Here is a 26,011-nt window from a genome sequence, read left to right as displayed (position 1 = left end):
GATAGAGTGTAAGAAACAAAGTTTTGTATCAATAGCTTGTAACATAGAGTGAACCCCCGAAAGGGTCACAGCATTGAATACGAATCTCTAAACCGGTTTTTGTTATTGGCTCAAGTTTCTGAGAAAGGGTATAGCAGGATAAGATGGTCAAAAGTGCCGAATTGAGCCGAATTTTTTCAGCAATGCACCATTTTATAGCTTATAATAAAAAACCATTGTACACCAAGTTTCAACCCTGTATCTCAACTGGGAGGGTAGTTACAGGGTGAGAAAGAAAAAGTGGTTTTTGCCATATTTTCCCTATATAATGGCATTCAAAAAATCTGAAATGTTATTGTAAATAATTGAAAATTACGCACGTTATCTCCTAAAATAGTCAACAGTTTTTTTCGGCGTTGTCACAAAAGGACACCGTGGGACCATCTACCGTCGGGGCCCGAGGATCCTCAGCCCGTAGCCAGCATCGCCGAGCCCCGTCAGCCCTTCCGTTCCCGATCACCGGCCAATCCCCTCTCCAAAAATTCCCTGCGACGGTGTCGTCGTCGGCAGCGGCCGACGGCGAACCGTCGATTGGTTCCTAGCGTTTAGATAAACGATCATCGAATTATATAGAGAACGATTTGCGGAGTATACGTGTGTGTGTGGCGTGTCCCCGTTATAATATTGTCCCGCGAATTCGGCAACGGTATCTCCGGCCGTGTATTTTGTCCCGGTATAATATTGACCCGCGTATCCGCGAATCCGCGAATACCCTTCGTTCGCGCACGGTACTCCGCGATTTCGTCCAAGCCCTTCCCTTCCCATTTGTCCCTTTTTAGTCCCATTCTCGAACGCGTAACGTAGTGAACCTTCCTGTGAGCCTTCCCAACCCTTGAGATTTCCCTTCCCCCAACAATCCTCCCTGCGCACTACCCCGCGTAGGATTGTTACGGCACCCCGGAAAAGCCACGAGTCCCCTCCCCTGTAAAGACCCCGATTCTACCCCTTTCCCTTCACTTTTAGATTGCCACAGCGAGTGGCTGGCGCCCAACGAATCTTGTGTATTGCGATTAAAATTATAAAGTGGCCCCCGCGAACCGAGGGTCATAATATATATCTTATTTTTCATATCAATAATGAATGCTATCAAATAATAAAGAAGAGAAATATTTTTCAATTTATAGTAAAAGGTAGTTTATACGAATTATTCTACAGAATATTTTTTATACGTTAGTAATTGTCAATAATTTATACCATTTTTTCCATTTTTTATAACTGTCAAATTTACAAACGAAATTACTTGTTGGATGGACTCTTGACTTTTATAAATATATGTATATTCCACAGATGCAGAAGTTTCCTGGAAAAAGAGCAGGTTCATTTGTGTATGTGCACAATGATTATGCATACAATATTGATAATGAAACTTTTATTTATATCGTTGTAATAGTCGTAACCGCACAAAGTGTAGAGGTTCATTATATGTGGATAAGAATAATGTTAACATAGTTGCTGAACATAATCACCCCAGTCAAAAACATCTTACTAGGGGAACTACCCAAGTGTTACGCTCACTTATTAATGAAACTTTGCCACATTGTAGAGCTCGTCGCCCTGAACACGCCTATACCACCTTTTGGGGGCAGACGGCTAATTGTTTAAAAGATGTTAACAATTAAAGTTAGTTACCCCTTACATTGAGAAGCATGACAAACTAACACATACAAATGCTTAGCTCCGCGGTAAAACGCTTGACTCGCAATCTAGTTGTCTACGGCTCAAGTCCATGATTCACAACTTTTTTTTTCTTTTTTCTTTTTAATGATAATTTATCTCTTTTTGAATAACTATTACAACTGTGCTATAATCATTGCATTTATTAATAATTAATAAATGTGCTGAAATTTTTTTGGAATTTAAGTTATCTTTTCTATCCAATACGTACATTAACACCCTTACCGCATTCAAAATTCGATATATCGATAGTTTCGATTAATCGATATATCGAAAATATCGATTAATCGATTCAACTATCGATATATCGAAAATATCGATTAATCGATCCAACTATCGATACATCGAAAGATCGATTAATCGAACTATCGATATATCGAATTTTGAATGCGGTAAGGGTGTTAATGTACGTATTGGATAGAAAAGATAACTTAAATTCCAAAAAAATTTCAGCACATTTAATTAATTATTAATAAATGCAATGATTATAGCACAGTTGTAATAGTTATTCAAAAAGAGATAAATTATCATTAAAAAGAAAAAAGAAAAAAAAGTTGTGAATCATGGACTTGAACCGTAGACAACTAGATTGCGAGTCAAGCGTTTTACCGCGGAGCTAAGCATTTGTATGTGTTAGTTTGTCATGCTTCTCAATGTAAGGGGTAACTAACTTTAATTGTTAATATCTTTTAAACAATTAGCCGTCTGCCCCCAAAAGGTGGTATAGGCGTGTTCAGGGCGACGAGCTCTACAAGGTGGCAAAGTTTCATTAATAAGTGAGCGTAACACTTGGGTAGTTCCCCTCGTTAGTACACGGTATTTGATGGAACAAGAAATGAGTGAGCTCAGTCGGAATACATTAATACCATTAAAACAAATATTTGATGATGTTTGTAGAAAGTATGTTATGCTTTGCGACGACAGCCGCGGATCGGCATCGCGCATCGCGGGCCCCACCACGGCGGCATCCCCTCTCCCGTGCGATTAGACTATAAGTAGGACCGATCGATGCATTGACCGATGAGTTGCCTCGGGGCTTCGGCCCCGAGGGGACCTCCTAGGAGGTCCGGACCGGAGCACCAGAGCTCTCGACGCCATGGGTTTCCTGGCGAAGAGATCTCTGGCCAACGCGCAACGGGCCGTAGCATTGCACTACGCTACGACCTGGCAGCTCCCGTAGGTCCAGCGGCCGTAGGTGTCTAGCCTCGTCAGTTCCGTGGTCGACCCGGGGTGACCAAGCTAGTGCGCGTCCATAATCTCTGCTGGTGCTTCCGCGGGGATTCCGAACGCTAGTCTACACGGCACCGTGTTCTGCCTTTCGCAGCCAATTCCGTCCAGCTTCGTGGCGCTACCCAGGCTGGCCAGCATTGGCCGTCATCTCGTTCGCTGCTCGGTTCTTCCTCGGCGTACGAGAAGACGAGCCGCGTGAGGCAAACGGGCAACAACTCCACCGCAGCGCGAAACACCGCAGCGTGTTTGAATAAAACACCGTCGGCCCAATCGGGTCATTCCTTTCCCGACTCTTGCGTCCGCTTTCTCGGCACTCGATAGTGCCTCGTCGCTTTCACTGATTTGTTCGCGTTCGCGCTCCGCTTGCGCCCGCGCTCCGCGTACACCACGTGCGTCCGGTTAATTGGTAAGAGCGTTAGATATAAGTTCCGTGTGATTTCTGTGACGGACCGGGTTCCGACCGTAGTACGTAAGACCTGTACATTAGTTTTAAGGCAAAAGGCTCCACTCGTCTAACCACCAGACCATCTTCTGATTGTAGTACCCGAGGCCGGAGAACACCGCCCGACCACCAGCTAGGCGAGGATAGCCGCCACGCTGTCACCACTGTAGTATTCACACCTAGATCCTCTGAATAAACATATATTTTTCTACATAACACCGCCTCGTTATTTACCGACCTGTTCCCTTGCGAACCCTGGCACGGGGAAACCGACCACGGTGCGCAACCGCCGTGCGCACCGAACCGACCGGACCCCGTTACAGCTTATTACAATTTACATATCCTCTAATAATGTTTTTAAAAAAAATATACAAATGTTTATTTATAGGTATTCAGAAGCTGCAACTTATTGTTCCTTTAACACCTTAGGACCGACATTACAAAGAGTGCGAGCCAGTAACAAGCCACAAATTCCACAATCATTAGAAATTTTGTACGAGAGATTACAAAATTACCAACCTCTAAAAAATATAAAAATATATTATTAAGATCTGAAATAGGAGAGAGTGTAATAATATTGACAACTGATACTTTATTACAAGCATTATCTAAAAGTAAGGAAATGTTCGTTGATGGGCACGTTTGCCATTAAGTACAACTTTGCAAGTAAGTACAGGATTGCCTTAAAATAAGTAACTCACTCGGGATCGAACAGTTGCTTATTACAAAGCAGGTATGCCATTCGGCTTGACGAATGAGAGATCGTCAAGATACGTCACTCGTAGAAACGAGTGAAAGATATCCAAGATAGCGGCAAACGGACCTCTCACTCATTTCTCGGACCTATCACTTTTGCGGGCGACTTCAAACAAAGAAGAGGGATAGCGAGTTGCTTATTTCGAAGGCAGAGACCACTTGCTTATTCGAGGCAATCCTGTATTACTTCAGAGGTCCGCCTTTAGCAAAATTTGTTAGTTTTGTCGGAAGGAACTTTTTATTACATATTCCACTGATCGGTTCCGCAATCTGCAACTGCCAAAGCCTGAGGCTTCGCCAAACTTTCTTGGTTTCCTCACACCACACACACCACACACACACACATGTACTATAACACTCTTACAACTCTCACGCATCACACAACATACACATCCTTACAGTTTTGATTATCTCAAACGGTTCACGATCCTTCCAGAATGCAGAGAAAAGGAACTACCGGTTCTCGCATAATTTACAAATAAAGAGCAGGACGAAACTAGAAGACGTCGATATTCAGCGCGCAAACAAAATGCTCGTCAACAATCAAGCAATTCCTTACGGAGAGTTCATTACAAATATTTGAAGAAAAGACATCTACGAATCCCAACACATATTGTACAGTGCAGACGGAAAATAGAGACAAAATGACACAAAATTTCAATGATAAATTGACATCATTAACACTGATGATAATTTATTGAAATTTATACAGGATATGTTCCAAAAAGGTGATAAAAGCCGAACTCCCTGTACGAAAACAAATCGAAAATTCCTTTACTATTTTGCAATCCATGGCATCATTTTCGAGATACTTGCAATTGGAAATTGGGGTACGTATTGAGTTCCGACGCGTACCAGTTCTCACCGACTTTTTGTTGACCAGAACTTTCTTTGCACTCGAGAGCGCGTGTAAAGCATTCTCGCACACATAGCAAAGATTTTTGCACCAACTATCTTATACGAAAGTATGCATCCATTTCAGAACCAAACTCGTTGCGAATTTTTGTGGGGCAGTAGTTTCGTATTGAACTAGTGGTCAAAAGGCAATATTACTGAACGAACTTGCATGTATAAAAACAACTTTTGACACAACGTATTGCGGCCATAAGTAGTAATACCGAAATGCATGTCTGGTGCAAGCAATCAATGCATTGATTTAATGATAGAGCGATCGCAACTCGAAAAGGACTTATCAACTGCTTTGAAAAAAAATAGTTTAACAGCCAGGATAGCGAGATTTAATCGTTAAGAGCAAGTTACACGGATCTGTAAAAATAGGCGAAGGTCAAGGTAGAACAGATGCTGAATCACATGCATCATCATCATCTCTATCTAGGAGGATGTAGAATCAGCTTTCACATAACCGGATAACTACAGAATTGTAATCAACACCCGAGTCATATTGAACCACGAATACTTTTAGAAGAGTGCTAGAAAAATAGTATTCCAACGGTCTAGCGGAAGTTTTCAAAACCATTCATGCATAAAAGGAATACGGTGTTGTATGGGGAGTTTACCGTTAATAATAAAAGTGATGTGAAAAGTTTCAGTGTGAGAAATAAACAATTATTTTCTACATCAAAACTTGAACGATTGGTTTGACAAATACGTTGTGAACTCAACTTTAACACTGATGGAAGAATTTCTCTGCGTAGTTTCGAGATTATATCGATATATTTAAAAGTTCCGAAGCCGTACCCACACATTATAGGAAGAAGAAACACTGTGGCCCCTTTCTTTGAGGTAACTCTGCACTATTCTAAGCTGTATTCACTATTCCGAGCTGTAAATGCCACTTCCAGGGCAGCTGTGCAGAAGAAGAAATATCTCGGAATAAGTGCGTGACGCCCCTTTCCTTGAGGTAAATCTGCAAATATCTCGGAAACGGTGTGAGCTATGGCAAAATCGTAAGAGACCTTTTTTCTAGGAAATTAAATTTTCTACTATTTATGTTCTATATCATTTTTTGATCAGATGCATAGTTTTCGAGATATATCGAGATATTTAAAAGTTCCGAAGCCATACCAACATTATAAGCAAGCAGTTGGTTACACCGGACATACCAAAACAATCAAGGAACAAGAGCGGTAGTAAATGTGGCAGTTGACGATGATTGATACGTGTTTTTGTCAGATCGATAGTTGCAGCGTTATATCCCGTCCATGTGAATGCAAATCGACCATCATCGTATCCCAACTATGACACCGTTTTAAAGGAGGGTATCGCATTTCCAATAACCCTTAATCAAATACCAAAATTTGAGCGCCAAAACGATGTTTCGTTAAACGTTTATTTCTGGGACTTGAATGTGAAAAGGTGTGCTCCGCTCCAACTCACCACCAACAAAAGATTTCGTCACGTTAACCTGCTGATGCTTGAAACGCCCAATCGTAATGTGCGCCACTTTGCATGGATTGAAAATCTTTCCCGGCTTGTTTCAAGCCAGCTCAGTGCACATAAGAGTAAAACTTATATTTGTGACAGATTTGTATCACGCCATTACGATCTATTTTAGTGTATGCGTTTGTTCTTTTTGCATTAATGCAGTTACTTTGTTTATATGCAGATGCCTTCACTACTTTTATGCGGAAGAAAAGTTATTGAAACATACGAAGGATTACATGGAGATGAATGACTGCGCAATCATTCTGACCATCGAGTGAGGATAAAATAATAAAGTTTGATAATTTTTGGTCACCGAGAACGTCATCCATTCATCGTGTACGCCGATTTCGAATGCTTGCTTAAGAAGGTTAACAGGAACATCAATCAAGGACACTGCAATGCATACCAGCAGCACGAAGCATACAGTGTGGGATATTATTTTCACTGTTCGTACACGCATCGGTGTGCGAGTATCGCGCGTATCGTGGTCCTGACTGTGCTGAATGGTTCGTGAATGAACTTGAAAACTTGTAAGAAAAATTGCACCATTATTTATACGATTGTGCCATGACAAATTTGACGGGTGATGAAAGAGAAAATTATATAAATGCAACGCTGTTCCGTTGCCTCGTCGCGAACACGCACGCGGATTTTCCTCCTTTAGGTTCACAGTGGTCCAGAAACCGGTTTTTCGTGACCAAAATCAATTTTTCAAGTTAATGTTTTGAAAAAATTTTTTTTCCTACTAACTAAGAACACTTTAAAACTAAGAAATCCAAAATCATTTTCATTTTGGACGATTGTATAGCCGTGTACAACATGCTGAAGTCAAAATTCCGAAATTCGAAGTGAATCTAATTTCTGTAAGTATTCATTATAGATCATCAAATAATAGTTTTTTGAGAACAACTTTATGCATATTAGTAGTTCTATTTTGATTATTCAATTGCGTCGGAAGTGTTCTTTAACTTATGTATAAATAGTGCAATGTTTTCAACAATTAAAACTTTGCGGATGGTTTTAAAAAAATGCTTAAAAGTGCTAGCTACCAGATTTGTTTTATAAGAAAGCTTAAACATTTCTTTAAAGAATTATATAAATCTTAGATTCAACCTTCCTCAACTTTTAAAGTTATACGAATTTCAATAAATGACGTTGCGGCCACCGCGGCAGCATACGTACCGCTCGGACCGAAGTGACTTCTGTCTAGACTCTAGAGTAATACGAAACGTTTTCTTTGCGAGACTCTTATCTCTTGTTAGTATTAATTCTTATAAACACGAGATAATAATCATTTGGAGACGTGTTTCAGCTTCATCGTCGAGGAAACTAATTTTCTTGAAGGGTACAGAAAATCTGTTCAGGAAACAGTGCGTAAATTTAGTTGTAATTTATATACAAAGTGGGCAAATTCGTATAGTATACTACAAAACGTTTACACGAAAAGAATCATGAATGTGTTGAGAAAATATCTCATTATTAAAAAATATTCGAATATCGTTATGAGTCCCGAATTACAATAAAAAAATTTTTAAAAATTATATTTTTGCATTTGTTTAGTTGTATTTTAGTTCTATTAATTATATTTAGTATATTTATATTGATTATATTTGGTCAAAATTCGAATTAGAGACGTTTTTAATTTTGGTCACGGAAAGCGGGTTCCTGGACCACAGTGGGTTGTAAGGCTCAACGTTTCTTTTAGAGCTCGTCGATGGTCGCGACGCGGATTTTCAAACTTTAGTTGTGAAACTCCTATTTCGATTCGGGTCTCCGAACGGTTTGAGACCAGAGGATTTTATATTATGTAAGTCGTTTTTGATCACTGGTAAAAACGTAAGTGTTGAGACGCTCTCGACTTGACCCTCCCGAAGGCGTTGGAGTCGGGAGGGGTGTGCTGACTGGTACTTCGTCGGAAAAATGTCAAAATACCAATCAGGGTGTCCCTTGAGGTCTGGGCCCACCCTCTCTAGCGCCCTCAGCGCGTCTTCGTCTAGAAAGGGTGAGGCGAGACCGATGTCGCTGAGAGGACCCCGTAAGTCCGGTGTTACGTGCGGCGCGTGTGACGCCGTAAAGCCGGAAACTTTATTAAATATTTTGTGAGTTCGGAGATACGCTAGTCCCATACGGGCCCTTTCATCAGATCGCTAATATGATAGGATTTATGAAGGAGGCTAATAAAAGGTTATGTCAAAGAAAATTAGATTTGATTAAAATGAATCAAATGGTATATTATAAAAAATAAAAATGTTAAAGTATAATGGAATACATAAAATATTGAAATATATAAAATATTGGAATGTGAAGAATATATATATAATGTTGAAATATAATGTAGTTTATAAAATATTGAAATATAATAATAATAGGTATAAAATATAGAAATGTAATGAAATATAATGATGCGATAAATATAAGGAAATGCAGATTTAACTCATGAACAATTTAGTTTTGAGACACACAATTATTGGCCGGAAACAGACAAATACATGTGATCAATTACAATTTAGAATAAGGAATCTCCAATTGGAGAGACTCTCAGAATCAAAATTGACGTAGCCAATTTTGACTACTGGAGATTCCTTGACAAAATATTCGTGAAACGACCGGAAGAGTAATGGAAACGACTCACCGGATCAGGGGAAAAATTCCGTATAGTAATCCAAATTCTCTGCCGTTTCTCTGTTGGCTGATTTCTGAAGGCAGGGGAGCAGAACGCACACACCTTCAACTATCGCACCGTTACACAATCCTAACCGCGTGAACTACTGCAAAGTCTATTAAACCTAAAACTGCGTAAATATAAGTATTTATAAGAAATAAAATTAAATTGAAGAATAAAAATAATGAAACAAATAATAATCGGAATAAATGAAAAAAGTTAAATGAATACACGAAGATAGAGTCTTTTGCCCTATTGCTATTTTCGAACAACTTAGAACAAAACTTGTCTCTGAACCACTTCGCGGACCCGCCGACACGCTGCTCGCGATTGTACGTTCGAAGAGTGTCGCAATCTGCACCTCTCGGAGAAGACCAGAGTGGGCCTCGTCCGAAATTGTTTACATTGCGGTTTGTGTGCGCCTAACGAATTAGGCGGCGTGTCGATGCGCAAGGAGGCGGATTTGCTTATCGGTGGTGCAGCAGGGATATGACGTTCCTTTCTCTGTTTCAATCTTTCTCTTCTAATTCGCGAATATTCCTTCACTCTTCCTGTCATACTAAAGATTTCGTTATTCATTAAAATATAATAAATTTTACAAAAATTGTTTTGATCTCAACGTTGTAGGGAGGAAACATGCTTTCCAAAATTATTGCAGATTACTGAATTTGAAAGAATGCTAAATAAACATTTAAATTCGCAACCTGGACCGACCGGCCGTGGTGGAAATACAACATTACGGTGTTTAGTGAATTAGTAGAAAAACCCGGATCACTATAATGCATACTATGAGGAATTTCGAGCATTTTCGCGAAACCGATAAGGAACCGCTCCAGAGTGCTCAGGATTATCTGTCAAGAATTGGAATTCAGGTGTTTTCCCGATCAAGGTTCTGGGGTAGTGCCATGCCGTCCCTCATGGTCCTCCTACCAGAAGATGCAAGATCTTCCCCACTACGTGGCCAGATCCTTCTAGATCAACCTTATCTTTTGACACGTGCCGTGCAGCACCATGACTTCGGGGTCATCGGCCACACGCGCGTTCCTTCGAGAATCGGCGATCGAACTCTCTATCGCCGTTCCATAACCAAAACATCCGCGACTCTTAGAATTCGTTCGCACCTCAAGTATCAACTACCGCCGGCCCAAGTCCGATGACAGACATAATGGCTCGGGTATCGATAACCTAAAGAATCCTAAGAAATCCTTGAAACCCAGGTCAAAGCCCCAAATACATTGACCCTGCCACGTGTCAACCCTTGAACACGTGCTGACGCTAACATATCGGACCACACGAATGATGTTTTCGGGTTTACATCCGGCGATACTCAGAACCAAAGTCGACACGTGATTTTGAGTCGTGGGACCACGCTGATTTCGAGGAAGGAATTTGTTACGCTAACAATCGGCCTTATGTCTGGAAAAGATAGACCATCTCGAAACATCAAAGATCGTTTCTGCGCTCAATCAAGGGAGGTCCGGAATGCAAAACAAGCTATCGATGTTCATGGTTTTCGTTCGCACCTCCGACCAAGGTCAAGGGTACGACGGATCAAGATGATGGGAACAGGCCATCAAAGAGACAGGAAAAGGGGGGGGGGGAACAACATGGCGTTCGCTAGGAAAGGATAGCTGGCAGGATCCAGCACCAACAATTGCGCCAGTTAACGCCCGAAACAATTGGGACACACATGGCTTTCGCCTAAACAAATCCCAAATGAGGGGGACCACTGTCAAGAAGGCGGAAAGAGGGGGAACAGACATGGCTTTCGCCTAAACAGGACTCGAATTGACAACACTGAGGACAATTCTATGATGGTGACGTTAACGATACCGCCAGTTAATGCGGAGGACAATCCAATGAAAATAAGGGGGGGGGGGGGGAAAGACACAAGGCGAATGTGTAAAAATCTCTGTTCGGAACGTAACAGTCCTCCCTCCTTAGAATCAATCGTCGTCCCCGACGATATCTAAAGTATATTTCGCAATCGGGTATTAGTTTTACGGCGCTACGACAAGCCTGGGGCAACCCCCGGAATGCTAAGCACTGGAACTGGTCGTAGCTCGAAGGTCAATCTATGGAAACAATGATAATGATTGGTATCTGTAATGACAAGTTCGCCGATTATACTGTACGTTGGAGAAATCTGTTTAGTTGGTATGCAATTAGGAGCTAATGCCGGTTCCGCCCGCGTATATCGTTAACAGTCGTGGTCTATCGGACGGTGATGTTTTCCGCACAGTCCAGTACCGGTTTTCAATATTTCTACATCCTTCTAAGTCTATTTCGATCAATTGTGTACAATCCCTTATGGCAACGCAAATATCTTCATCCATGATACCTAAACTGTCTTACAGCGTATTATAGTTAATGCTTTTAGTAAACGGAATACTTGTCCTCCCACCGACGAATGCATGAGTCACGTCCAAGATCCTTAGATTTTTTCAGGGGTGAAAGGGGGCCCCGACAGAATTGTCCAGTATGTTGGTACACCACTTAGATCGAGGGTGGTCAGATGCGGCATATTTTCGCTAATTTCTCGAAGTAGATACGTTGTTACCCATCCACAGAAAGTCAGGCTCAGTTCCTGGATTTGGTGATAACGGCGCGGCAGTGGGATGGCATATTCTACCGGCCCAAGTTCCAATTCAACAAAGTCCTCCTCTTCTATGTCTTGTAGGTTCGCCCCTACCTCGAGTGATGGTTCCGTGAATGTACAGTAATGAAATCTGATTGTGTGTAATGTGTTAGGTAAGTGACTATTGTTGGAAAGAGCCTGTAAAATGGTGTGATTAGTTAGTGATAGGCATGCATTTATGTCAATGGTTTCTAAAGTTTGTAAATTCGCTATGGCAGCGGCCAGAAAGAATGAATTTAATCTATTGCATTCTTGTAAAACCAAATGTTGTAAGTTTGGATTGACACTGATAAGCGCCCTTCCAGTCATCGCAGTTTTTATAGCCTTTAAGATGGTCAATGCTTTAGCTGTTTCGAATAATTCCCGTAATTCCGATTCTATTACGCCCCTACATCTCCCCAAACCTAAGCTGGTGAGTTTCGCTCCTACCTCTTTTAAGCTTCTAATTCCGGAAGGTCTGACTATTGCGGATGTTAAATCGATTTCGGTTAATTTGGGCAGTGCTTAATGGCAACTGCAATTATTTGTGGGTTTAGCTTCTCTGCTATAAATTTTTCTATTATTTTAAATGATCTAACGTATGTTCCTGCTCTTTTGATTAACCAGTGAAGTGTTTTCGGGGTCACTCTTTTCCCTTCCCATCTGTTCGGCCAACGCCAATCGTTGAAATCCAGATGTTGGATATCGGTATAGGATGAGAGACTTCCAAGTCGCCACCACCTTGACACCAGTTCCAGTCTGGAACGATCCTCAAAGGTCAGGTATTGGGATATTTCCACCATCATTTCTAATGGTAACAGGTTCGCCGGAGCCAGATCGACCTCCGGAATGGGATGCACGACAGGCAGTGGTGGCATGAGTTTTACTTCATGCCGAGGATCCGCTGGAGTAATCTTGAGTCTTCTTCCTTGACATACAATGCCAAAGCTTCCTGCTTCCAACGCCTGGCTCGCACCCTCCTTAGTCCGGAACGTGATGAAAGCGTGGTAGCCTGTTGATTTTTGTAGAACCACGGCATTTTCCGCCCCATACGGTAAGAAGATCTCCAGAAGTTTGTTCTTCCTCGTACGCGATGCCAACCCGCTCACGAGGACCTGGCGTACCATCCTGTCCTCGTCGCGCTCCTGACATGCCGCCATTCCAACCTACAGTATCAAATACAGTGGTATAAGCTATGGGAAACCACATCGGAATATTCCCGTGGTTTTAAAAGTCTGTAAAATAAATCGAAGGAGGTATATAATTCAAAGATCGCCATAACCCCTAATCCACTATTATTCTTGGAGAAGGTGATGGACGCGTGATAACGGTTGCTGATTCTTCTAAGGAATTACTGTTGATCCGGTTGTAGGAGTTGGTCGTCTATTTCTTCGCAGAGATGGGTTACCCAAACAATGCGTTCGTTGATCTCCAAAAATAAAGAGTATTATTCCCAATATTATTGTTGCTTGAGCTGCTATGGTTCCGTAGGTTAGGCCAAAATGAAATCTTTCTCACGGTGATGTACTTCCAATCTTCCCAATTCGTTTTCTATCTCATGTAAGGAGCCTATTGTGTTCTCTGCATCCTGTACAGAGTTGCCTGTTTGATAACTGTTTAGTGATTCTATTAGATGGCTTCGCTCAACATTGGGGAAGACTTCACTGATGTTTAAAAGTAAATGGGGATTGTAGAAAAATTGTTCCGTATTCACAAAAGTTTGTGTTCCAATCAGAGTGGTAGATCTTGTTTTTGCTACGCAATCTGGACGTATTTCTATTAATCCTGTTCCTTGTATTGTTCTTAATATATCTGCTTGGTTTTTGCATAAAATTTGTAAGGATTCGGGTTCCTTCGTTGAGTATAACCATCCTCCTGCATGCTTCAGACGATGCCATTGCGATTCACGAAATGTAGTAAGCCTGATATCACAGGATTGTAAATTTCTTTTGTGTGGTCTCAAAAGTAGTGCTACCTCACACGATCCCGTGACTGATACCTCATACAAAGGTACTTCCAGGTCACACAAATGCATGTACCAAGTTTGTTTACATGAATTTAAAAATGTGTCTGTTGCGCCAAAATAGGTACTATGATCGTTACTTAAACCTAGATATGGATATTGAGGTGATATAGACGCCCAAACGTCAGTGCTGTCGCTGATATTTTGCAGATATTTTGGGAGACTGTGAAGTTGGTATAGCTGATATCCTATGCGATTTACCAATGGTATGTGTATGGTTACTAGTATCTTTCCTGAACGATGTTCCAAGGTTACCTGGCTTATTTTAACTATTTCTTCCACCCTTAGGTGGTTTCGCGGAATAGGTACCTCGTAATGAGTGACTGAATTATGAATTTCATCTATGATAGCTCTCAATTTACAATTAGTTAGTAATGATGGGTGCAATTTCCCATCCTGTGCTGTGAGTAACATGGACATAAAATTTTGTGCTGCCGAAATGTAATGATTCAATGAATTTTCAATGGAACTCGCGTACTGACTTAGTATTATGGTGTAATTTAGTAAATTGTCTTCATTAAGGATCTCTACCAATTCGTTAATTTTTACTCTATTGTCTTTAACATTGTTCATTAATTCTGCGATCAAATTATGGGTATTATGTAAGTCACTCATTACCAGGTGAGTTTGATTTTTAACTAGCTGAGTAATTTTCTTTTGATCTGTGTACAATTTATCTAATTGCGAATCGAAATATTTCGCATCATCCGTGTCAAGTGTTCCGAATAGTGTTCGACTAAGGGTTCCGACAAATCCAAATGGTGCGCTGCGACGAACTATTGTTCTTGGTGGAGCATCTCTCTCGTTCATGGGAAGACCAATTTCCGAGAGCAATGTTTTGACTTCTGCATGTTTTTCCAGGGCGTCCTTTATCCTTTCGTTCAAGTAATGTGTTCGTAATACTGAGCTGCATTTCAATTTAACGGAAAATTTCAGACATCGATTGTAAATTGTATTTAAGTTGGTGTTATCTTCCGGTAATTCGTTTCTCCAATTTTAGCTGTATCTATTACTAACGCTACACGCCAATCAGCCCTTCGAAAGCGAAATTATGTGCCTTTTCGAAGTACAATCCTGATTTGCGTCGATGCGTGTCATCCGATATGGTTCTTGAGCCATGAGTGACGAGTGCAAGGAATAGTAGTGCCAGTCGTGGGGTGTGCCATTCTTTCCTCCTAATTTAGAATAGTTTTAGTTTGTCAACATGTTTTGCGAATCGCTTTCCGTTTACATCTTCCAGGATAACATTGTTCTTTTCTAAAATTCCGACTATCTTGTATGGTCCATGATAACGTTTACCGAATTTACCCTTTCGAGGTTCAACCATGACGTGTACCATGTCTCCTATTTTACCATTAAATGGTCGTGATTTTTCATCGTAATTAATTTTTGATCTTTGTTTTGCTTCAATTAGATTTTTCCCTGCTATTGTTTGCATTTCAGAAAGACGAGTTGTGAGATCATGCAAATAAGAGTTATATGTGGGTAATTCGTCGTCGATTGTAAATGAACTTGGACATCGTGCTATTTTGCCAAATACTAATTCAAATGGTGTGAAATTCGTAGCTTCATGTACTGATGTGTTGTAAGAAAACATTGCGAAAGGTACTAAACGATCCCAATCATCAAAACTATCTATGTAATGGCTAATGTATTCAGTTAAAACAATGTGACTTCTTTCCAACGCGCCATTCGTTTGTGGTCGGTATCCGGAAGTAGTAACGTGTTGAATTTTGAAAGTTTTAGTTAAACGTTGAATTATTTTATTGAGAAAACTCGTGCCTCTATCTGTTAAGATTGCTCGAGGAGTACCGTAATGCAATATGAGATGTGTAACTAATGCATGAGCTATTGTTTCAGCTTTTATATCAGGTACAGGAACTGCTATGCAATATTTCGTCAAATTATCCTGCATCGTTAGAATGTGTCGGTTCCCATTAGGAGTAATGGGTAAGGGTCCTACCGTGTCTATTGATACTTTTTCAAATGGCTCTAAAGGTGTGTCAGTTATTAGCATTGGTTCTCGAGTTTTTTGCTCGGACAAGTTTTGATTTTGGCAACTATTACAAGTGCGAATAAAATTTTGAACATCATTACGTAAATTTGGCCAATAAAATCTTTCACGAATTCTACGGTATGTTTTAGTGACTCCTTTATGTCCGCCAATTAAGGTTGAATGAAATTCTGAAATTATTTTCGTACGAAATTCTTCAGGTGGTACCTGGATGTTTCCGTAACAAAGTGTTATTTTGATTTTACTATCTCGAAAGGTGTTTGGTCTAAAATTTCCGTTAATGTACCCTGTGGTAAGTCATTAGTCAAATCTCCAACTTGTGAAATTCTAAAAGTTTGAATGTTTAATTGTAAAAGAGTTTGTTTTAAATTTTTCAGACCAGTTTCTAAAGTTTCCGTGGATAATTTATCAAAATAATGTTTTTTGATAATTACGCTGAAAATGTTGTACTTTCCACGTTTCGTTACTAAGACTTGACCTAATTTTGGCTTTACTTTTTGCAAATTGTCTGAATTAATTATGCCTAAATCTGAAAGTAACTTACCAATAGGTGTAGTTAAATAACAATCAGAAGAAATGAAATGAACATAGTTTGAATGATAATACGTTAAACTTTCCCGAGAATAAGTTATTATCTTTGGCGTTTCATAGCGTGAATTTCGTGATTGACTTTGTATTGGATCTTGTAAATCTGGAGGTATGCTCTCAGTAGTTTGGATTCTCGTGAAATCTGAATCATTCATAAATTTTGATAATCATTTAGACACAGCAGCATCCTTTCCTCCCTCCTTAGAATTCTGTTTGAATTTTATTCTGGGGTTAGGAGTGGATAATGCTAAAGGTGGGGATATAGGAAATTGTATGTCAGTTGTGGAATTGTCAAACTGTTTTTGTAATTGCTCTAATTGTTCTTGTAAGTTTTCGTCGCTTACGTCAGAGTCAGAATTTAGATTTGCGTCTGTTGAAGCGTCGTGTCTTCGTCGGCAAGTAATATCAGAAAATTCTTGTTGGCTTTGCTTTTAAAGTTCGGAGTGGTTTCGTCGTCGCTATCGCTGTCGTAAACTTCGGGTAATTCAACTATTATGTTTTCGCCCTGATTGTACTATTTCTGATTTTGTTCAATTTCGTCAATACAGGAGGTGTATTTTCCTTTTCCGGAACTTTAGGATCCACCATTCGTCGATTCCGAATAAAATTCCAAATTAGGTAAATACGCTCCTGCGTCGGCAGAATTTCGGGGGGCTCTGGACAATTCGTCGTCTGAACTATCGTCGGAAGATTCGGAAATATGTTCTGTAAGCGGATGTGAGGGTTCTGTTAGATTTGATGGAAGTTGCGTTTTAGATCTTGTTCTAGTCGCTATTCCTTCCGGGTTAATGGTTATAGGTTGTTTTGGTTTATTCTGAGAACCTAACGGTCTACCTACTTTTCGTTTGTCAACTGCATCTGTCTGGATTACTGGGTTTGATGGTGTTTTAGAGGATTCAGGATTTGTAATCGGAAGTAAATGTCGCGTTTTAGGTTTTAATTTTGAATTACTTTCATCGTCGGATGAGGACGATGAAAATTCATCAGAAGATATTATTTCGTTTGGTATCACAGGATTACGCGATAGGGCATCTGCGTTTGTATTTAATTTACCGGCTTTGTGAACGAAGTCATAATCGTAATCTCGTAATTTTAGTCGCCAACGAATCAATCTTTGACCTGGGTCTTTTATTGAATTTATCCAACGTAATGGTTCATGATCACTAACTAAGGTGAATTTACGTCCGTATAAATAGGGTCGAAAATGTAAAATTGCATATAGAACTGCTAAACATTCTTTTTCAGTGGTAAAATAATTTTGTTCCGGTTTTGTTAAAGTTCTAGATAGATATGCTATGGGTAAGTCATGACCATTGAATTCTTGACTGAGTATTGCACCTATTGCATAATCTGAGGCATCTGTTGTTAACGTAAAAGGTTTATCGAAATTTGGATATTGCAAAATGGGGCTTCGGCACAATGCTTTACGTAATTCTAAGAAACTCTGTTTTTGTTCTTTACCCCAAACGAATTTTGCGTTTTTCTTTAATAATTCTGTTAAAGGTTTGGCTTTTTCTGCAAAAATTTTAATGAAACGTCCTATACATAACCTGCTAGGCCTAAGAATTGCCTAATATTTTTCGGATTCTTTGGTCGAAGGAAAAGGTTTTACTGCTACTATTTTTTTTGGATCTGGTTTCACGCCATTTCTACCGACTACATGTCCTAAATATGCTACTTCTGTTTTTAAAAATTCGCATTTGTCCGGTTGTAAAGTTAATCCTGCGTCAGCCAATTTCATGAATAATCTTCTAATCTTCTTTTATGTTCCTCTAAATTTTTCGCAAAAACCGATTATATCGTCCAAGTATACAAAGAGTCCGTACCTTTGCAAACACGTAGTACCACGGTTCGATAATCTTTGAAAAGTTGCAGGTTGCATTTTTAAGACCTTCAGGCATTCGAACGTATTCTAAGGACCTGTGGGTGTGGTAAAAGCGGTTTTATGGCTATCTTTTGGATCCATTTCTACTTGTTGAAATCCACTGGTTAAATCGAAAGTTGAGAAATACTGTGCATCTCCTATATGATCTAATATCTCAGAAATATTCGGTAACGGATAGGCATCGCCTATTGTCTTTTCGTTTAATTTTCGAAAATCTATTACCATTCGCCACCTTGGATTGCCTTTAGAATCAGGTTTCTTCGGGACGATCCAAAGCGGTGAATTATATGGAGAATTTGATGGTTTAATAATTCCGTCAGATAATTTATTCAGAATTTGGTTTCTATTTCTTGCCTATGGATCGGAGGAAATCTGTATTGGTCGCGTGTTAATTGGAATATCATCTACTGTAGGCTATTATGTTTGATAAACGCTGTTGCTTGTAATTTGTCATTAGGTAAATGAAATCTTTCCGGAAATTCTTCTATAAGACTTATTACATGTTCTCTTTCCTCGTCATTCAAATGATCTAAACGTAATCTTTTGATAATTTCGGAAACTCTATCTAAACTGCTCATTGGAATTTTGTCGTCCGAATCGGAGTCAAAATATTCTTCCTCCTCCGGAAAATTATGATATTCAAAGGGTACCAATTTTTGTGGAGGTAATTCTATTTCTAAGTCTTTTTCTAAGGTGTTAATAGCTAGGACATGACACACGCCATCGTCGTTAACCGAGACTGCAGCTTCGCCAATGTACAAGCCACCAACATTATCAATTCGCGGTAAGTATCCTTCTTTGAGATTTGAATTTACAACATCTATTGCTATTGCTTGTCGTGTACGAGCCTTAATCGAAAGTATTCGCGGTTTCAAATTCCTGCGTTGTGTAAACTGTTGCATTGAATTTTCGTCTATGAATCTAATCGGTCTAATCGGATCACTTTGCGTGACTAAAGTATTATGAGCAAAAGAGATTTCCGCCTGTTCTTGTCTAAGATATTCCTGTCCTAGTAAACCGTCATGTTTCATATGGAATGTAGATTTTACGACGTGAAATTTTATAGTCTGTCTGTGCAAAGTTACTATTGTTGTTCCTATGGTTTTTAGCTTTCCGGTGTTATTCCGCTTAATATAGCCGAATCATCCTATCGAACTGTTGCATCTTTATGTAATGAATTTAATTTTATAATATTTATTTCCGCGCCTGTATCCACGAGAAAATTTGCTGAGCCGACTCGTAATTCTTTTGCATAACATTTTAACTACGGGTGAATTTCGTTCCATTTCTAGGTAAAAGAGGTTCGTTCTCTTCCAGAAATTTGACCGTCGGTTGACGCTGCGTTCTCTTGAGGCTCGCCGTCGCGTCTACACGACGAGCGTTTTGCGAGTTTAAATGTTCGTGTTTTCTTGATTAGGTTTTGACTGGATGAGGTGAAGGTGAACGTGATCTTGAGGCAGAAGGTTGATTTTCGAAAGGTGCGTTGGATGTTTAGTTGGCGTAGGAGAATATGATCGAAATTTAGATTCAGGGTTTCTTGAATAGTTTTGTTGCATTATTGGAATTGGAATTATTTGACATGAATATCACGATTTTGATAAGAAGTCGAACAACATGCTGGTGTATTACAGGATGATGACAATGATGTTGTATAAGTTGATTTTGTGAACAGCAAGAAGATGGTGTTGTGAATATCTGGATGGTTCTGTATGGACTTGGTGTTCTAGAGCGCGACCTTCGTATTGGACTTGATAGTTTGGAAATTCGTAATTTATGGTATGGATACGAAGGTTGATATGCGGTATTAGAATATTCGCGGTAACTATTAGATCTGTAGTTTTCCGAGGTTGATAACTATTCCTATTATCGGAATTGAAATAGATCTATTTGGTTTCATAAGGGGTATAATGTCCGGATCTCCTGCGTTCTTCTACTTTTATTGCAATTTCTAACGCCTTTTCTAAGCTATCCGGATCTCGCGCTTCTACGGCTCTAGCTAATCCGTCTGGTAAACCTCTAATAAACGCATTAATAGCGGTTGTTTTTACGGGTTTTAGAATTTTGTCTGCGTCGTCACCGTAACTGTCTTTTAAAGAAGTATGCAAACCGTTAATCAAGATTCGTAATCGATCATAAAACGCGTATACAGATTCATTCCTTTTCATTCGGATATTTGAAATTTCGTACTGATAGTATTCATATGTTTTTCTAGGAGCAAAACGGCGTTTTAAATGTTTAATGAGTTCATTAGACGAATCAAAGTGTAAATCGCAAATACTATCTCTCGCTTCTCCGCGTAATTTCGTTAAAACTGCACGGATAAAAGATCGTTCTGATGTTTGTGGAAGACAATATGCGCTATTTTGGATATCCGTCAGAAAATCCTTAAGCGGCACATTATTTCCATCAAAAAACGGGATATTGGCAATGCTTGTTGAATGGCAAACCTTCGGCAAATGTTCAGTCATTTGTTCAGAATGAGATGTACTCGGCGCATCAGTGCTTGCACCAGCACTATGCGTTGGAGGAGTCATATTGACAATTTTTCAATAAAGAATATACACAAAATAATAATGACACAATAAAATAAACAGTAAAAATAATGCAGTAACACAAGATATACACAGAATAAAATAATACAGTAATTAGCAAATATTATTCAATAGTAAACGTTATCAAGGAAAACAATTTAACGTTTCCCATAAATCAATATAATTCAACCACCTAATTGTGTCTCTCAAACCAAATAAAAACAATTTTATTATTTTTGAATGCGATCTTGATGAATACGGGTATCTCATAACCTATTGAAAGTTTGAATAGGAATTTAGTTTGAATGTTAAAATTTAGGAAAGATGATCTTCTTTTGAAAAGCTTAAATTCTTATTTTTTTTTTTCAAATTTTAGGTATCCCACCGCTGCCACCAATTTGTTTCCTAGCTGTTACGTGCGGCGCGTGTGACGCCGTAAAGCCGGAAACTTTATTAAATATTTTGTGAGTTCGGAGATACGCTAGTCCCATACGGGCCCTTTCATCAGATCGCTAATATGATAAGATTTATGAAGGAGGCTAATAAAAGGTTATGTCAAAGAAAATTAGATTTGATTAAAACGAATCAAATGGTATATTATAAAAATAAAAATGTTAAAGTATAATGGAATACATAAAATATTGAAATATATAAAACATTGGAATGTGAAGAATATATATATAATGTTGAAATATAATGTAGTTTTTAAAATATTGAAATATAATAATAATAGGTATAAAATATAGAAATGTAATGAATATAATGATGCGATTAAATATAAGGAAATACAGATTTAACTCATGAACAATTTAGTTTTGAGACACACAATTATTGGCCGGAAACAGACAAATACATGTGATCAATTACAATTTAGAATAAGGAATCTCCAATTGGAGAGACTCTCAGAATCAAAATTGACGTAGCCAATTTTGACTACTGGAGATTCCTTGACAAAATATTCGTGAACGACCGGAAGAGTAATGGAAACGACTCACCGGATTATGGAGAAAAATTCCGTATAGTAATCCAAATTCTCTGCCGTTTCTCTGTTGGCTGATTTCTGAAGGCAGGGGAGCAGAACGCACACACCTTCAACTATCGCACCGTTACACAATCCTAACGCGTGAACTACTGCAAAGTCTATTAAACTAAAACTGCGTAAATTATAAGTATTTATAAAGAAATAAAATTAAATTGAAGAATAAAAATAATGAACAAAATAATAATCGGAATAAATGAAAAAAGGTAAAATGAATACACGAAGATAGAGTCTTTTGCCCTATTTGCTATTTTCGAACAACTTAGAACAAACTTGTCTCTGAACCACTTCGCGGTCCCGCCGACACGCTGCTCGCGATTGTACGTCGAAGAGTGTCGCAATCTGCACCTCTCGGAGAGACCAGAGTGGCCTCGTCCGAAATTGTTTACATTGCGTTGTTGTGCGCCTAACGAATTAGGCGGCGGTGTCGATGCGCAAGGAGGCGGGATTTGCTTATCGGGTGGTGCAGCAGGATATGTACGTTCCTTTCTCTGTTTCAATCCTTCTCTTTCTAATTCGCGAATATCCTTCACTCTTCCTGTCATACTAAGATTTCGTTATTCATTAAAATATAATAAATTTTACAAAAATTGTTTTGATCTCAACGTTGTAGGGAGGAAACATGCTTTCCAAAATTATTGCAGATTACTGAATTTGAAAGAATGCTAAATAAACATTTAAATTCGCAACCTGGACCGACCGGCGTGGTGGAAATACAACATTACGGTGTTTTAGTGAATTAGTAGAAAACCCGGATCACTATAATGCATATATGAGGAATTTCGATCATTTTCGCGAAACGATAAGGAACGCTCCAGAGTGGTCAGATTATCGGACCACACGAATGATGTTTTCGGGTTTACATCCGGCGATACTCAGAACCAAAGTCGACACGTGATTTTGAGTCGTGGGACCACGCTGATTTCGAGGGAAGGAATTTGTTACGCTAACAATCGGAATTATGTCTGGGAAAAGATAGACCATCTCGAAACATCAAAGATCGTTCTGCGCTCAATCAAGGGAGGTCCGGAATGCAAAACAAGCTATCGATGTTCATGGTTTTCGTTCGCACCTCCGACCAAGGTCAAGGGTACGACGGATCAAGATGATGGGAACAGGCCCATCAAAAGAGACAGAAAAAGGGGGGGGAACAACATGGCATTCGCCTAGGAAAGGATAGCTGGCAGCATCCAGCACCAACAATTGCGCCAGTTAACGCCGAAACAATGGGACACACATGGCTTTCGCCTAAACAAATCCCAAAATGAGGGGGATCACTTTCAAGAAGGCGGAAAGAGGGGAACAGACATGGCTTTCGCCTAAACATGACTCGAATTGACAACACTGAGGACAATTCTATGATGGTGACGTTAACGATACCGCCAGTTAATGCGGAGGACAATCCAATGAAAAAAGGGGGGGGGGGGGGAGAACACAAGGCGAATGTGTAAAAATCTCTGTTCGGGAACGTAACACCGGCAACACCCGCGGATTTTCCTCTAGGCGAACTTTGTCGACCAGAAGATACCGTACATCCGAGAGTCACCATTCTATATTCGCCCTTCGATTAACCGAGGTTACGACAGGGAAACGGCTGGAGAGAAAAGAAAAATTAAATCGTGAATACAAAGAAGAAATCGAGAAACTAAATTGGAAGAAGAAAAACCTTGTAATGTCCTAGCTCAAACAGCCTAATGGTCCCGTCATAAACTAACCTTTCGAATATCCTCGTTGCAGATGATCCGTCGAACGGAATGCATTGTTATATGTGCGAAAAACCGTCGACATCGACGAAACAAAAGTTCCAGATCATTGCCATTTCACTGGTCGTTACCGAGGACCTGCTCATCAGGGATGTAATTTAGATTATAAAAATAAACGTTTTATACGTCAGTCTTGCCAATTACAAAAGAAAAATATATTTCATTTTCAACGATTCTAAAAACGTTACAAAAATTTCGCTTCAATTTATAGACTCATTCAATTTTTAAATTCAAGTTTAGAATAAATTGAGTTCGTATTTAGGGAAAGACGATATGACGATTTTACGGTCACAATTTAATTTTTTGAACAAGATAAGATTCAATTTGCTTACACGAAAAGGCATCTTTCCATACGATTATGTTACCGACTACATGAAACTGAACGAGACGACATTACCAACATTTGACAAATGTTATAATCAACTAAGCGACTGTGCCGTTTCACAGCAGAATTATGGCCATGCGACAAAAGTCTGGTGCAGTTTTAATATAAAAACACTTGGTGAATATAGCGATTTATATCTAAGAACAGACGTTTTATTATTGGCCGACATTTTTGAAAATTTTCGTAGCAGCTGTTTGATAAGTTACAAATTGGATCCTGCATATTACTATACTTTACCCGGTTTTACGTGGGATGCAATACTGAAGCACACGCGTATCGAATTAGAATTATTAACATATATCTATATGCTACTTTTCATAGAGCACGGCATACGTGGTGGTTTAAGTCAATGTTCTAATCGGTACGCAAAGGCCAATAATAAATACATGGATTCGTACAATTCCGAGAAACCATCGCAATATTTTAGTTTATTTCGACGTTAATAATTTGTATGGATGGGCAATGTCGTAGTATCTATGGCGAGTAAGTTAGCGATCCTCCTTCCGCTCGCCGCCACGAATTCCTGCAATTACTGGAATATCAAATGTATTTTAGGTTTATTTAGTTTATATAAGTTAAGTTACATTTTCAATATAATTAAAAAGTATAAAAAGTTATTAATATAATTTATTCTTAGGCCTACCCTCCCCCCTCCCCTACTCCTTTCATTTATAAAATTACGCCTTAAGTCCTAATATTCCTCTTGTAATAAAAGTAAACACAGAATAAAGCCGAAAAATTATTTAGTCATATAATTTTTATAATTACAAACATTATGATTTATATCGTATTCTTTCATAAGATTTCGGAATTCTGTATTATAAAATTCCTTTCCCTTATCCGTTTGAAGATTCTTCGGTTTTCTTCCATCATTCAAAACGTTTAAAAATGCATTCGTAACGTTTTTTTCCATTTTTCGTTTTCACTGCTACGGTCCAAGCGTATTTAGATAAGACATCGATGACGGTGAGTATGTAATTGTGGCCATTGTTGATTCGCGCATACCGTCGCATCTCTACGAGATCCGCTTGCCAGAAATCATCGTAACCCCGCAAAATGACTCATCTACGTCTAAAGTTACGTCTCCCTGGCGCGTGCAACTCGTTGACCAGCTGCATCTTCTCGTCCGTGATATGATTGCTCTTCACCTTCTTCATGTTTGTAAACTAACATCATGCTTTACGAACGTGTCAATTTATAATCAACCCGGCTTCTCGAAGTTCTCCGATTATAGAAACGACCTAATTGTCATGCCCGGTATGTCCTACGGATTTCGAGGATACGAGAAGACGTAATCTATCGACGAGCTCGTTTGGGTCATTCCAGTGCACGTAGTCCACCGTGTTATCGTTAACCACCATATCGAACGGTATCAGATTACCTCCACGCCGCTCGCTGTTAAGTAATTTTGCAATGATATATTTATACTTGTAACCCTTGTTACTTTTTACAAGCCCCGACGAGATATGGTTGCGTCTGTGAGCGTTCGACGACTTTAATATTTCCGCGTATATGCGTAAATCAGCGTTGTTGCACAAGGTGTCATCAGGCATTCTCATAAATAGTAATTCGTACAAACCAGTTGTTCCTCTGTATCTCACCCTATTAATAATCACATTGTCGTTTTTGTTTACGTCGAAAACTCAACTTCCAAGCATTAATTTGTTACGTTGTACGTATACTCCATACACGCCATCTGATCTTCTTCTCACGAGCGGGACAGAGTAATTGAATGTATTTAGCTGCCAACGGTCCCAAATTTTCCTGGAAATGGCTACATATGTTTTCGGGCTAGGCTTGTCCAAAGTTCGCTGCATAGAAACATTAAGATTCTCGTCGCTGTCGCTGTACGTTTCAACGGCATGTATCGATTCTTCACGATGAAAATCGGAACGATCTTTCGTCACATCCACCGTCTGTCCACTCGAAGATGTACCAGGTTGGAAGAAATGCGTGCTTTCTTGCAGTTGTGCGCTTG

Source organism: Osmia bicornis, chromosome 12 (genome assembly GCF_907164935.1).
Source record: "Osmia bicornis bicornis chromosome 12, iOsmBic2.1, whole genome shotgun sequence".
Taxonomy (NCBI): Eukaryota; Metazoa; Arthropoda; class Insecta; order Hymenoptera; family Megachilidae; genus Osmia; species Osmia bicornis.
The sequence above is the reverse complement of the archived record's forward strand: the minus strand, read 5'-3'. Positions refer to the sequence as shown.